General features: G+C 46.6%; 1 long non-coding RNA gene across 1 annotated transcript in view; it reads left to right on the forward strand.

The window, feature by feature from the left end:
* Positions 1–6,479: 6,479 nt before the first annotated feature.
* Positions 6,480–15,179, forward strand: part of LOC124544604 — a 46,046-nt gene continuing 37,346 nt past the window's right edge. Inside the window, exon 1 of the long non-coding RNA XR_006967549.1 lies at positions 6,480–6,566. This is a non-coding gene — a long non-coding RNA (uncharacterized LOC124544604). The remainder of the gene's footprint in view (positions 6,567–15,179) is intronic.

A 15,179-nucleotide genomic window follows, 5' to 3' on the forward strand; every position in this document is an offset into this window, starting at 1 on the left:
TCCTTCACGCTTCCACTTCACCATCACACCGGAAGCAGAGGACCTAGGGATGTTTAGGAGTGTGGAAATCTCGCGTACAGGCGTATGACACAAGTGACACCCAATTACCTAACCACAGTCGAAGTCCGTTAGTTCCGCAGAGCGCCCCATTTTGCTCTCTCACGATGTCTACTGAGGTCGCTGATATTTAGTACCTAGAAGTAGGTGGCAGCATTATGCACCTAATATGAAAAACGTATGTTTTTGGGGTGTCCGGATACTTTTGATCTCATAGTATGAGTCAATTAGGATTACTACTATGTATTTGTCTTGTATTGTCTGTGTCATTTCTATGACCCTATTTACTGCCTCGTCGATGGATTTATGTGCTCGAAAACCAAACTGATGTGGCCTATTGGTCTGTATGTCTTAGTCGGGTCTTTGTCCTCCGTTTTCTTTATTATAACTGCATTTGCCATCTTCCGTATGTTCGGTATTCGTCCTTCTAGAAGAGCATCATTCAGTAAGTCTGTCAGGTACGGTACGATAAGTGGAGCAGCTTGTTTGACGGTTACGGGGTGGATGCCATCAGGGCCAGGAGACATTTTGTTTTTTATTTTGTGTGTTGTCAGTGGAACTTCCTTGTGAGCAAAGGGGATGGTGATAGCTTCGTTTTCATATTGGTGAGACAGTAGTCTGCACCCGTCTTTGATTTTTATTGAAAAAACGACTTTCGGTCAGGGTTCGAATCCCGCCACTGCTTAAATTTTGATTAATAATCAGCATTGGCGGACGAAGACTGCCGACATAAGAAGTCACCCTCATTCTGCCAACGGCCTTGTCAAAGAGGGCGGAGGAGCGGACAGAGGTTCAGGGCACTCTCTTGTCCTAGGCGTGGGAAATTGCCCCTAAAGGCGGAAGAATCAGCAATGATCAACGACATGAGGATGCAGACGGCAATGGAAATCACGGCATTAAAGACGCGTAACGTGTATCCACAGGACATGTGGCCTGTAACTGAAGAAGTGTCATGATGAGGCCGGCCGCGGTGGTCTAGCGGTTCTAGGCGCTCAGTCCGGAACCGCGCGACTGCTACGGTCGCAGGTTCGAATCCTGCCTCGGGCATGGATGTGTGTGATGTCCTTAGGTTAGTTACGTTTAAGTAGTTCTAAGTTCTAGGGGACTGATGACCACAGATGTTTAGTCCCATAGTGCTCAGAGCCATTTGAACCATTTTTTTGTCATGACGATTTCGCCATTGGCAATGGATTCCGGAATAGTCCCCCAATCGGATCTCCGGGAGGGGAATGCCAAGGGGGAGGTAACCATGAGAAAAAGACTTAATAACCATCGAAAGGATAACGTGCTACGAGTCGGAGAGTGGAATGTCATAAGCTTGAACGTGGTAGGGAAACTAGAAAATTTTAAAAGGGAAATGCAAAGGCTCAGTCTAGTAGAAGTCAGTGAAGTGAAGTGGGAAGAAGAGAAGGGTTTCTGGCCAGATGAGTGTAGGGTAATATCAAAAACAGCAGAAAATCATATAACGGGAGTAGGATTCGTTATGAATAGGAACGTAGGGCAGAGAATGTGTTACTGTGAACAGTTGAATGATAGGGTTGTTCTTATCAGAATCGAAAGCAAACCAACACCGACAACGATAGTTCAGGTGTACATGTCGCAAGGTGAAGACGAAGAGATAGAGAAAGTGTACGAGGATATTGAAAGGATAATGCAGTGTGTAAAGGGAGATGAAAATCATGGGTGACTGGATTGCAGTTGTAGGGGAAGGAGTAGAAGAAAAGGTTACAGGAGAATGTGGGCTTGAGACAAGGAATGAGAGAGGAGAAATTGAGTTCTGTAACAAGTTCTAGCTAGTAACAGCGAGTACTCTGTTCAAGAATCACAAGAGGAAGAGATATACCTGGAAAAGGACGAGTGATACGGGAAGATTTCAGTTAGATTACATCATGGTCAGACAGAGATTCCGAAATCAGATACCCAGGAGCAGATACACTCCTGGAAATGGAAAAAAGAACACATTGACACCGGTGTGTCAGACCCACCATACTTGCTCCGGACACTGCGAGAGGGCTGTACAAGCAATGATCACACGCACGGCACAGCGGACACACCAGGAACCGCGGTGTTGGCCGTCGAATGGCGCTAGCTGCGCAGCATTTGTGCACCGCCGCCGTCAGTGTCAGCCAGTTTGCCGTGGCATACGGAGCTCCATCGCAGTCTTTAACACTGGTAGCATGCCGCGACAGCGTGGACGTGAACCGTATGTGCAGTTGACGGACTTTGAGCGAGGGCGTATAGTGGGCATGCGGGAGGCCGGGTGGACGTACCGCCGAATTGCTCAACACGTGGGGCGTGAGGTCTCCACAGTACATCGATGTTGTCGCTAGTGGTCGGCGGAAGGTGCACGTGCCCGTCGACCTGGGACCGGACCGCAGCGACGCACGGATGCACGCCAAGACCGTAGGATCCTACGCAGTGCCGTAGGGGACCGCACCGCCACTTCCCAGCAAATTAGGGACACTGTTGCTCCTGGGGTATCGGCGAGGACCATTCGCAACCGTCTCCATGAAGCTGGGCTACGGTCCCGCACACCGTTAGGCCGTCTTCCGCTTACGCCCCAACATCGTGCAGCCCGCCTCCAGTGGAGTCGCGACAGGCGTGAATGGAGGGACGAATGGAGACGTGTCGTCTTCAGCGATGAGAGTCGCTTCTGCCTTGGTGCCAATGATGGTCGTATTCGTGTTTGGCGCCGTGCAGGTGAGCGCCACAATCAGGACTGCATACGACCGAGGCACACAGGGCCAACACCCGGCAGCATGGTGTGCGGAGCGATCTCCTACACTGGCCGTACACCACTGGTGATCGTCGAGGGGACACTGAATAGTGCACGGTACATCCAAACCGTCATTGAACCCATCGTTCTACCATTCCTAGACCGGAAAGGGAACTTGCTGTTCCAACAGGACAATGCACGTCCGCATGTATCCCGTGCCACCCAACGTGCTCTAGAAGGTGTAAGTCAACTACCCCGGCCAGCAAGATCTCCGGATCTGTCCCCCATTGAGCATGTTTGGGACTGGATGAAGCGTCGTCTCACGCAGTCTGCACGTCCAGCACGAACGCTGGTCCAACTGAGGCGCCAGGTGGAAATGGCATGGAAAGCCATTCCACAGGACTACATCCAGCATCTCTACGATCGTCTCCATGGGAGAATAGCAGCCTGCATTGCTGCGAAAGGCGGATATACACTGTACTAGTGCCGACATTGTGTATGCTCTGTTGCCTGTGTCTATGTGCCTGTGGTTCTGTCAGTGTGATCATGTGATGTATCTGACCCCAGGAATGTGTCAATAAAGTTTCCCCTTCCTGGGACAATGAATTCACGGTGTTCTTATTTCAATTTCCAGGAGTGTATATAATCAGATCTCAGTACAGTAGTGATAAAGAGTAGGCTGAAGTTTAAGACCTTAGTCAGGAAGAATCAATACGCAAGGAAGTGGGATACGGAAGTACTAAGGAATTACGAGATACGCTTGAAGTTCTCTGAGGCTATAGATAGAGCAATAAGGAATAGCTCAGTAGGCAGTACATTTGAAGAGGAATGGACGTCTCTAAAAAGGGCCATCACAGAAGTTGCGACGGAAAACGTAGGTACAAAGAAAGTAAATGCGAAGAAACCATGTGTAACAGAAGAAATACTTCAATTGATCGATGAAAGGAGGAAGTATAAAATTTTTCCGGGAAACACGGGAATACATAAATACAAGTCGCTGAGGAATGAAATAAATAGGAAGTAAGGGGAACCTAAGAGTAAATGCGTGCAGAGAAAATATGAAGAAATTCAAAAAGAAATGATTGTCGGCAGGACAAATTCAGCTCACAGGAAAGTCAAAACAACCTTCGGTGACACTAAATGCAAGGGCGATAACATTAAGAGTGCAACGGGAATTACACTGTTAAATGCAGAGGAGGGAGATGATAGATGGAAAGAACACATTGAAAGCCTCTATGACGGGGAAGATTTGTTTGATGTAATAGAAGAAGAAACAGGAGTCGATTTAGAAGAGATAGGGGATCCAGTATTAGAATCAGAATTTAAGAGAGTTTTGGGGGACTTAAGATCAAATGAGGCCGAGGCGATGAATAACATTCAATCAGAATTTCTAAAATCATTGGAGGAAGTGGCAAAAAAACGACTATTCACGGTATTGTCTGTCGATATACCATCTGACTTGCGGAAATGCATCATGCACACAATTCCGAAGACGGCAAGAGCTGACACGTGTGAGAATTATCGCACAATCAGCTTAACAGCTCATGCATCCAAGTTTCTTACAGGAATAATATACAGAAGGATGGAAAAGGAATTTGAGGATGCGCTAGATGTCGATCAGATTGGCTTTACGAAGGGTAAAGCACGGGAAAGGCAATTCTGATGTTGCTGTTAAAAATGGAAGCAAGACTAAAGAAAGATCAAGATACCTTCATAGTATTTGTCGACCCGGAAAAAGCGTTCGAAAATGTAAAATGGTGCAAGATGTTCGAGATTCTGAAAAAAGTAGGGGTAAGCTATAGGGAGAGACGGGTCATATACAATATGTACAACAGCCAAGAGGGAATAATAAGAGTGGACGTTCAAGAACGAAGTGCTCATATTAAAAAGGGTGTAAGACAAGGTTGTAGCCTTTCGCCCCTACTCTTCAATCTGTACAACGAGGAAGCAATGATGGAAATGAAAGAAAGGTTCAGGAGTGGAATTAAAATTCAAGGTGAAAGGATATCAATGATACGATTAGCTGATGACATTGCTATCTTGAGTGAAAGTGAAGAAGAATTACATGATCTGTTGGACGGAATGTACACTCTGATGTGTGCAGAGTATGGATTGAGAGTAAATCGAAGATAAACCTCATACATCCGTAGCAGAAATGAGAGCAGCGAGAAATTTAACATCAGGTTTGATGGTCACGAACTAGATGAAGTTAAGGAAGGCTCCTACCTAGGCAGTAAAATAACCAATGATGGACGGAGCAAGGAGGACATCAAAAGAAGACTAGCATTGGCAAAAAGGGCTTTCCTGGCCAAGAGAAGTCTGCTAATATGAAATATCGGCCATAATTTGAGGAATAAATTTCTGAGAATGTACGACTGGAGTACACCATTGTATGGTAGTGAAACGCGGACTGTGGGAAAACCGGAACAGAAGAGAATCGACGCATTTGAGACGTAGTGCTACAGGCGAATGTTGAAAATTAAGTGGACTGATAAGGTAAGGAATGACGAGGTTCTGCGCAGAATCGGAGAGGAAAGGAATACGTGGAGAACACTGACAAAGAGAAGGGACAGGATGATAGGACATCTGTTAAGACATGAGGGAATGACTTCCATAGTACTAGAGGGAGCTGTAGATGGCAGGCCGGCCGGGTTGGCCGAGCGGTTCTAGGCGCTACAGTCTGGAGCCGAACGACCTCTACGGTCGCAGGTTCGAATCCTGCCTCGGGCATGGATGTGTGTGATGTCCTTAGGTTAGTTCCAGGGGAGTAATGACATCAGATGTCAAGTCCCATAGTCCTCAGAGCCATTTGAACCATTGTTCTTTTACGCTTCGTATACACAGCAGAGTCACCTGCATTTTTTTTTTTTTCATTCGCTCGGGACATCGCGCTCGGCGAGAGATTTGCGATAAGTGCAAGCTAAGTAAGCGGCCAGGGCAACAGAGTTCTCTTCGTAAAATCGAACTGGGATTCCGTCTTGACATGACGGCTTATTTGTTTTCAACTCTTTCAGTTATCAGTTGTATCTCTGCGTCAGGGATGCTTACTACTATGTTGTCCAGACGGGAGTCTTTGCGATGGTCAAACGATGATATGTACGTTTGTACGATTCTCCTGCGTGTACGATCTCTTAAATGGGGTACGTTAAACTTCGGCTTTGGTTTTGCTGTCTTCAACTGCCACTCCAGACTGGTCAACGAATGACTGTAAGCACAATAGCTACTTGGTGAGAAAATAATGCAGTGCGTCTAGACCCTCCAGGGGTAAAATGTTAGTAAGTGACCTTGACGTGGCTTCTTTTGTGTGGAAAGGAGTCAGTTTTACTTCTATGTGCGCGTGCCTCGGTTACCGGCTAAACACACCGGACTTTTGCTGAAGAGGCAATACTGCGGCCTAACAGAAAGCTATAAAACCGTCCTGCGGAAGCGGTTGGAGTGATAAACTAAGAGCGGCCCCTCCTCCGCTTGTCCAGCGGTAGGTGGAGGAGGGCACTCACGGCCCGGCCAGCGCTACACGGGACCCCTCTCTGTTGACACAGCAGCGCGGCGTCTGGCACCAGGCAGGGACGGGATGTCGGCCTGCAGCGCCCAATCAGCCAGATGGACCGCGCGCGCCGCGGCCGTTTACTTTGCCGTAATAGCGCCAGCCGCTCGCGGGAGGGTATATAGGCCGCTGTGTGCGCCAGATGCCGCGTAGTCTGCCCGCAGCCATGGCACCCTCGACTGCAGCACTGGCCGTGGTCGCGCTCCTAGCTCTCTCCGCCTCTGCGAGCGACTCTCACCCGTCCCACAGGTACAATCTCTCTCGATCCTGATTACAGCGCAAGGCTTGAAACTCTAAGTCCAGCTTAGCGAAAGGTGGTGGACATCTAAACTTCTACCAAACTCCTCCCGGATGAGCCATGAAGGCCGAAAGGCACCGACCGACCACCGTGTCATCCTCAGCCCACATATGATGCGGATATGGAGGGGCATGTGTGGAGCACACCGCTCTCCCGGAGTCGCTAATTCTCCATCAGGTAGCTCCTCAGTTTGCCTCGCAAGGGCTGAGTGCACCCGACTTGCAAAGAGCGCTCGGCAGAAAAAAATGGCTCTGAGCGCTATGGGACTTAACATCTGACGTGATCAGTCCCCTAGAACTCAGAACTAGTTAAACCTAACTAACCTAAGGACATCACACACATCCATGCCCGAGGCAGGATTCGAACCTGCGACCGTAGTGGTCTCGCGGTTCCAGACTGTAGCGCCTAGAACCGCTCGGCCATCCTGGCCGGCGTTCGGCAGACCGGACGGTCACCCACCCAACTGATAACCCAGACCGACAGCGCTTAACTTGGGCTGATCTGACTAGAACCGGTGTTACAACTATGGCAAGGTCGTTGACATCTAAACTTCTACTTATTTTTAATATTTTTTGTGCCTGTCAATTACAAGACCTGTCCCCTGCGTACGTGTACCTCATCCTTTTACACTTACACCTCCTGCAGTGCCACTGCATATTTCCTTATGTTGATCTATTTTGGAGTCAGAAAATGACTGGCTCAAATGATGAAATATGATTTTAACTAAAAAAATACACTGAGATGACAAAAGCCATGTGTTGTTGTTGTTGTGGTCTTCAGTCCTGGGACTGGTGTGATGCAGCTCTCCATGCTACTCTATCCTGTGCAAGCTTCTTCATCTTCCAGTATCTACTGCAGCCTACATCCTTCTGAATCTGCTCAGTGTATTCATCTCTTGGTCTCCCTCTACGATTTTTACCTTCCACGCTGCCCTCCATTACTAAATTGGTGATCCCTTGATGCCTCAGAACATGTCCTACCAACCGATCCCTTCTTCTAGTCAAGTTGTGCCACAAATATCTCTTCTCCCCAATTCTATTCAATACCTCCTCATTAGTTATGTAGTCTACCCATCTAATCTTTAGCATTCTTCTGTAGCACCACATTCCGAAAGCTTCTATTCTCTTCTTGTCTAAACTATTTATCGTCCATGTTTCACTTCCATACATGGGCACACTCCATACAGATACTTTCAGAAACGACTTCCTCACATTTAATTCAATACTCGATGTTAACAAATCTCTCTTCTTCAGAAACGCTTTCCTTGCCATTGCCAGTCTACATTTTATATCCTCTCTACTTCGACCATCATAAGTTATTTTGCTCCCCAAATTGCAAAACCCATTTACTACTTTGTCTCATTTCCTAATCTAATTCCTCAGCATCACCCGACTTAATTCGGCTACATTCCATTATCCTCGTTTTTCTTTTGTTGATGTTCATCTTATACCGTCCTTTCTTTTGTTTTCTTTACTGCTTGCTCAATATACAGATTGAATGGCATCGAGGAGAGGTTACAACAGTCTCACTCCCTTCCCAATGACTGCTTCCCTTTCATGTCCCTCGACTCTGATAACTGCCATCTGGTTTCTGTACAAATTGTAAATAGCCTTTCGCTCCCTGTATTTTACCCCTGCCACCTTCAGAATTTGAAAGAGAGTATTCCAGTCAACATTGTCAAATGATTTCTCTAAGTCTACAAATGCTAGAAACGTAGGTTTGCCTTTCCTTAATCTTTCTTCTAAGATAAGTCGTATGGTCAGTATTGCCTCACGTGTTCCAACATTTCTACGGAGTCCAAACTGATCTTCCCCGAGGTTGGCTTCTGCCAGTTTTTCCATTCGTCTGTAAAGAATTCAAGTTAGTGTTTTGCAGCTGTGACTTATTAATATGATAGTTCGGTAATTTTCTCATCTGTCAACACCTGCTTTCTTTGGGATTGGAATTATTATATTCTTCTTGAAGTCTGAGGGAACTTCGCCTGTCTCATACATCTTGCTCACTGAATTTTCCTTCCTTTTCCCACCTTTTTGCAGCCATTAGATCCTCCTAATATGGTGTCGGAGCTCCTCTTGCACGACGTAGTGCAGCAACTCAGCGTGGCAGGGGCTCAACAAGTCGTTGGAAGTCCCCTGCAGAAGTACTGAACCATGTTGCCACTACAGCCGTCAATCATTACGAAAGTGTAGCAGGTGCAGGATTTTGTGCACAAACTGACCTTTCGATTATGTCTCATAAATGTTTCATGGGGTTCATGTCGAACGATCAGGGTGGCCAAGTCACTCGCTCGAATTTTCCAGAATGTTCTTCAAACCACTCGGAACCAGTTGTTGCCTGGTGACATGGCGCATTGCCAGCCATAAAAAATCCATCGTTATTTGGAAACATGAAGTCCATGAAAGGCTGCTAGGGGCCTCCAATTAGCCGAACATAACCATTTCCAGTCAATAATCGGTTCACCCCACAGGACACAATTATCCAGCCATAAACAGCTTGCACAGTGCCTTGTTGTGTATGGCTTCGTGGGATCTCCACTACACTCGAACAATACCATCAGCTCTTACTAAGTGAAATCGGCGCTCATCTGACCAAGCCTCTATGTTCCAGTCGTCTACGGGCCCAAGAAAGGGGCTGCAGGCGATGTTAGCAAAGGAATTCGCGCCATAAGCCAATAACACCAAATTTCACCATACCTTTCATATTGATTTGTGCGGTTATTTCACGCAGTGTTGCTTGTCTGTTAGCACTGACAAGTCTACGCAAACGCCTCTGCTCTCGGTCGTTTAGTGAAGGCCAACGGCCTCTATGTCGTGAGACCTAGCGCCTGAAATTTGGTTTTCTCGGCACACTCTTCGACACTGTGCATCTCGGAATATTGACTTCCCTAACGATATCAGAAATGGAATGTCCGATGCATCTAGCTCCAACTACCATTTTGCGCACATAGTCTGTTCATTCCTCTCATGCGGGCATGACTACATGAGTACAAATGGCAGGTCTGCCAATAGACAGCCGTTTTTACCTTGTGTATGCGATGCTACTGCCATCTTTTTTGTGACGCCTCCCTAACCCGATGTCCTCGGCGGTACTTTTGGGGCAGCCACCATAAATTGTATAAAGCGTGGGTAGTGACCAGGATGTAGCTATGTCTGTTGGCTGAAAAATAATTAACGACAACAATTGCGCCAGCTAGAATGAAGAGATAACTTATCCTTATTTCTGACGAAACGTGCACCAGCAATACAAGTGCAAGTAATATCCAGGAGTAATCCGTGTACTGAGCCTAGTCGAATACAATAGCAAATACCACACTGCAATGGCTCCGCTATAAACTCCACGGAAGGTTGACTATAGACTATAAGCAATAGACTGTCCGCCTCGGGGCCAGCGCTCCTCCTCATACGCAAAAGGCAGAGGGCGCTGCGGACCCGAGCTCAGCCATGGCGCGACCTCTTCCGTCGGCGGTAACGCCCTGAGACGCCGACGGCCGCGACAGGAACTGTGGCCAGCGATGTCACGGTCTGGGCGCGCGTGCGCGAGTTGGTTGGTTGGTTGGGTCCGTGGATACAGGTCCATTATATGTACATATCGCTATTTCATGACTTTTGTCATCTCAGTGAAGAATGCAACAAGCATTATGAAACAAAACTCAAATTTCTTCCAAATAGGCCTTGACGACCCAACGCTATTGACCGATCGCCGGTTTATCCACTGGATGCGCATGTGGTCAGTGCCTCTCTCTCCCGGAGCCGTTGTCAGCTTCTGTGAGCAGTCGCTAATTCTCAGTCAGGTAGCTCCTCAATTGGCCTCGCAAGGTCTGAGTACACCCCACTTGCGAACAGCACCTGGCAGACACAGTCAGATGCTAGCCAAACCCGACAACACTTAACTTTGATGGGAATCATTGTGACCACTGCGGCAAGGCGTATAAAAATACATCCAGACTATTGCTGCGAGTTGCTACTACGAAATTATTACAGCAGAGAGAAGCTACATTTACCTCCTGACAGGGGTGTCGCTCACAAGGAGGTGGCGCACTTGTCCTCTTTAACTGCTGTGCTTCCTGACAAGCATTGTTGGCGTCAGGGATAAACTTTGTGTTCTAGGGTATAATGCACACTCTCAGAGACAGCAAAGGACCTAGAAGAGCAGCTGAACGGAATGGACAGTGTCTTGAAAGCGGGATACAGGATAGACACCAACAAAAGCAAAACAAAGATAATGGAACGTGCTCGAATTAAAAGGGGTGATGCTCCGGGAATTAGATTAGGAAATGAGACGCTTAAAGTAGTAAATGAGTTTTGCTATTTGGGGAGCAAGATAACTGATGATGGTCGAAGTAAGGAGGATATAAAATGTAGACTGGCAATGGGAAGGAAAGCGTTTCTGAAGAAGAGAAATTTGTTAACATCGAGTATAGATTTAAGTGTCAGGAAGTCGTTTCTGAAAGTATTTGTATGGAGTGTAGCCATGTATGGAAGTGAAACGTGGACGATAAATAGTTTGGACAAGAAGAGAATAGAAGCTTTCGAAATGTGATGTTACAGAAGAATGCTGAAGATTAGATGGGTAGATCACATAACTAATGAGGAGGTATTGAGTAGAATTGGGGAGAAGAGGAGTTTGTGGCACAACTTGACTAGAAGAAGGCATCGGCTGGTAGGGCATATTCTGAGACATCAAGGGATCACCAATTTAGTACTGGAGGGCAGCGTGGATGGTACAAATCGTGGAGGGAGACCAAGAGATGAATACACTAAGCAGATTCAGAAGGATGTAGGCTACAGTAGGTACTGGGAGATGAAGAAGCTTGCACAGGATGCAGTAGCATGGAGAGCTGCATCAAAGCAGTCTCTGTACTGAAATCACAACAACTACTACGCACTCGCATCCTGTACAATCATAATGTGTAAGGGTACTGTACCCTCACGTCTAGCTGCCAACAGGTCATACCTCATCACTCTTTTTGAAGATTCCTACTTGGAGTAATAAAAATAGAGAAAAGTTAAAATGGTGGTTTTTGACTACAGTGCAAGGAACGTTCGTTTATACATATGAACAGTCCGGTTCCAGATGTTGTTCAACTTACGCATGAATATCGACCTTGGTTCGGTCCTGGCGAACCACCAGAGACGTTTTCTGCAGTTTCTCGTTTCGTGGTAGATTCGTAGTTATACCACCAAGTCCTGCCATCGGCGATGATATTTTCCGGGAAAGATTTTCCGCATCTTTCATTTCAGGCGTCCACGTCTCGTCGTTTCTGTTGAGGAATCACCGTGTACGGGACGCACTTGGCGCAAACACAAACTTTTCTCTTCTTGAAAATGTTCTTAGCAATATCTTCAACGGATAATTTATAAACGTTCAGATCGTTGCTCCACTGCGATTTGTGACACAACAACGTCAACATACTTCGGCCGCCCGTTCACTACTGAACGCTGCCTGATAGTAGCTGAGTGGTCGAATGGGTATGGGTATCCGTTGTTTACTGTTGTCAGTTCAAGCTGCCATCGTTGTTACTGTGCTGACTACACTTACGTCTCTGCACAGCGCGATCCTCGCGTGTTTCGCTTTGCGGGGCGCGTGAGGTTGCCAGCACGTTCAAATCTCGCCTGCTCGTGTTCCGTGGACCCGCAGTAGTAGGTTGGAGATAGTAGTGTTACGCGGTCACTGCTGCTGTTAGTCGTGTTATCGTCTACTTCTTGTATGACCTGAGTCTAGTCCGAATGCCTTCTGTTGCAGAGAGAGCGGTTTTAATGGAAGGGGTTTTCCGTACAGGAGGTAACTTTACGGTGCGGCGGCAATTTAGATTGCGTTTTCCTGCTTCGAGACGTTCACATCGTGACACTATATGTGATTTAATTTGCAAATTTCAGACAAAAGGTTCAGTTCATGATGCACCACGAACTGGTAGGTTCACAAGTTCAACAGAACGGAGGTTTTACGATATTTCGAACGTAACGTTGCAGAGTCCATCAAAATTCGTGAGAAGATTATCGCAAAAGCCTAAAGGCTGCCGTACGGTAGCTCTGAATGCCGTAATCAAAGAGCTAGGGCTGTGTCCGTATAAAATTACTGCTGTGCAAAAGTCACGCTGTATGGACCATGCGAAGCGAATAGGGTGTCGTTCATGGTTTCAGGGACTTATAAACCGACATGGTGTTTTAGATCGAACCTTTTTGACTTATGAGGCTTGGTTTCACCTATCTGGCTACATTAATTCCCAAAATCCACAAATATTGTCATCAGAAAATCCACATGCCTTAAGATAAACGCCATTGCACGGAATGTCGCAGAGAAATGTAGCCGCGTCGGGTTGGCGGCAACCCGCCGGGCAGTGCTGCCTCGCGTGTTGCAGAGTCATCAGGCGCTCACCATACACTGTGTACGCAGGGTGGTCGGAAACTATCTAAAAAGCTGAGTGCTGAGTAATAATAAGAAAAAAATCGATAAGTCACACCGTTATCGAGTTATTTAGCATCGAAGTCAGCGAATCAGGTCGCCGTACGTGCAAGTTGCTGCAGCCTGCCGGAAACAGTGTCGTTCGCTTTCCGCAAATCGAACAAACGTATCTTTCGCTCAACTAGCTTAAATTTATCATTTTCAAAAAAAGGCATATTTTAGCTGGTAATGTGAATTGTGGTAACTCACAGACCACTAGATGTGTTACGCGCACGTGCGAGTGTATGAATTTGTGCACGCAACGACCTTATTGCCTAATTTCAATGCTAAATAAGTCGGAAACGGCGCATAAAAGAAACCTGTTTGCACGATATCACAGGTCTGGCAGCGCCTTCAGTTTTGTATTTACTGCAGGCAGGGAATCAGTCTGCGACATGTCGGTTAGAACAGGGTCTTCTACAATGGAGACCAGAGCTTTCAATGTGAATAACTACACACAGCATAATAGTAGACGCAGAAACGTATCTAGCAAAGCATATCTGAAAAAGTACGGGTACACTTCGAAGCGGGTGGTTACACATCGAAGTGGTGTTATAGCCTTTCACGCCTTTTACAGCTCAATAAAACACTGAAAGACAAGAGATGAAAGTAAAAACATCTGGCAATGCCATACGTGGATCCGTCTTAACTTACTTGAGAGTGCACAGCCAACGAAAAGTGATCACGATATCGGCACAGAAAAGAAGTATCTACATCTATATTTATACTCAGCAAGCCACCCAACGGTGTGTGGCGGAGGGCACTTTACGTGCCACTGTCATTACCTCCCTTTTCTGTTGCAGTCGCGTATGGTTCGCGGGAAGAACGACTGTCTGAAAGCCTCCGTGCGCGCTCTAATCTCTCTAACTTTACATTCGTGATCTCCTCTGGAGGTATAAGTAGGGGTAAGCAATATATTCGATACCTCATCCAGAAACGCATCCTCTCGAAACCTGGCCATCAAGCTACACCGCGATGCAGAGCGCCTCTCTTGCAGAGTCTGCCAATTGAGTTTGCTAAACATCTCCGTAACGCTATCACGGTTACCAAATAACCCTGTGACGAAACGCGCCGCTCTTCTTTGGATCTTCTCTGTTTCCTCCGTCAACCCGATCTGGTACGGATCCCACACTGATGAGCAATACTCAAGTATAGGTCGAACGAGTGTTTTGTAAGCCACCTCCTTTGTTGATGGACTACATTTTCTAAGAACTCTCCCAATGAATCTCAACCTGGTACCCGCCTTACCAACAATTAATTTTATATGATCATTCCACTTCAAATCGTTCCGCACGCATACTCCCAGGTATTTTACAAAAGTAACTGCTACCAGTGTTTGTTCCGCTATCATATAATCATACAATAAAGGATCCTTCTTTCTATGTATTCGCAATACATTACATTTGCAGCTAACTTTGAAAGTTGAATACAGGATGTTCACTTTAATTGAAGACACAGAAATATCTCAAAAGCCACACAGCGGATTAAAAGAAGTTATAATTCCAATATGTTTAAACTCGGAGGCGGACAGCCAATGATACCACTCTCGACCCCCGCCGCCCTCATCCCATCCCGTGTATCCGAGGCTCGGGGAAACTTTGAAATATACAATGGGACCCTCGTTTTTTATTGCAGATTACGATTCTACTGCAGAATCTACATACGTTTGTCTCAAGCATTTTCTTCGTTTCGTCACAGATGGCACTGTAATCGGAGGAACAGAAATGGGCACTCAATCGTAATTTACAACATGCTACTCAATGGCCCTTGAATATCCAATGGGACATGAGACTTTATCTCCATCCTACGAAGGTAGAAAAGGCCATTATTTCTTAACCGGAAACCCCATTCGCAACGCTGTATTCCTCAGACATATCGAACAGGGGACTACTCGACGTAGCACTGTGGTCATGGCTCGGGGCGAAAGCTACTCTGCTTTTCCAATTACAGTAATTGTTCAAACATAGCGCCGCCAACTTCAGTGTACTTAGTGATCCGCTTTTCAAATGACCATCACAGGAGAGAAGCATATCTACGGAAATGTCAGCACACGTGTTTCTGATGTCCTGCAGTGGTACCGGTGGTTCCTTTCCAAAAAGTCGATATCTGCGTCTATTCAACGT

The sequence above is a fragment of the Schistocerca americana genome, chromosome 8 (assembly GCF_021461395.2).
Source record: "Schistocerca americana isolate TAMUIC-IGC-003095 chromosome 8, iqSchAmer2.1, whole genome shotgun sequence".
In the NCBI taxonomy this organism is placed as follows: domain Eukaryota; kingdom Metazoa; phylum Arthropoda; class Insecta; order Orthoptera; family Acrididae; genus Schistocerca; species Schistocerca americana.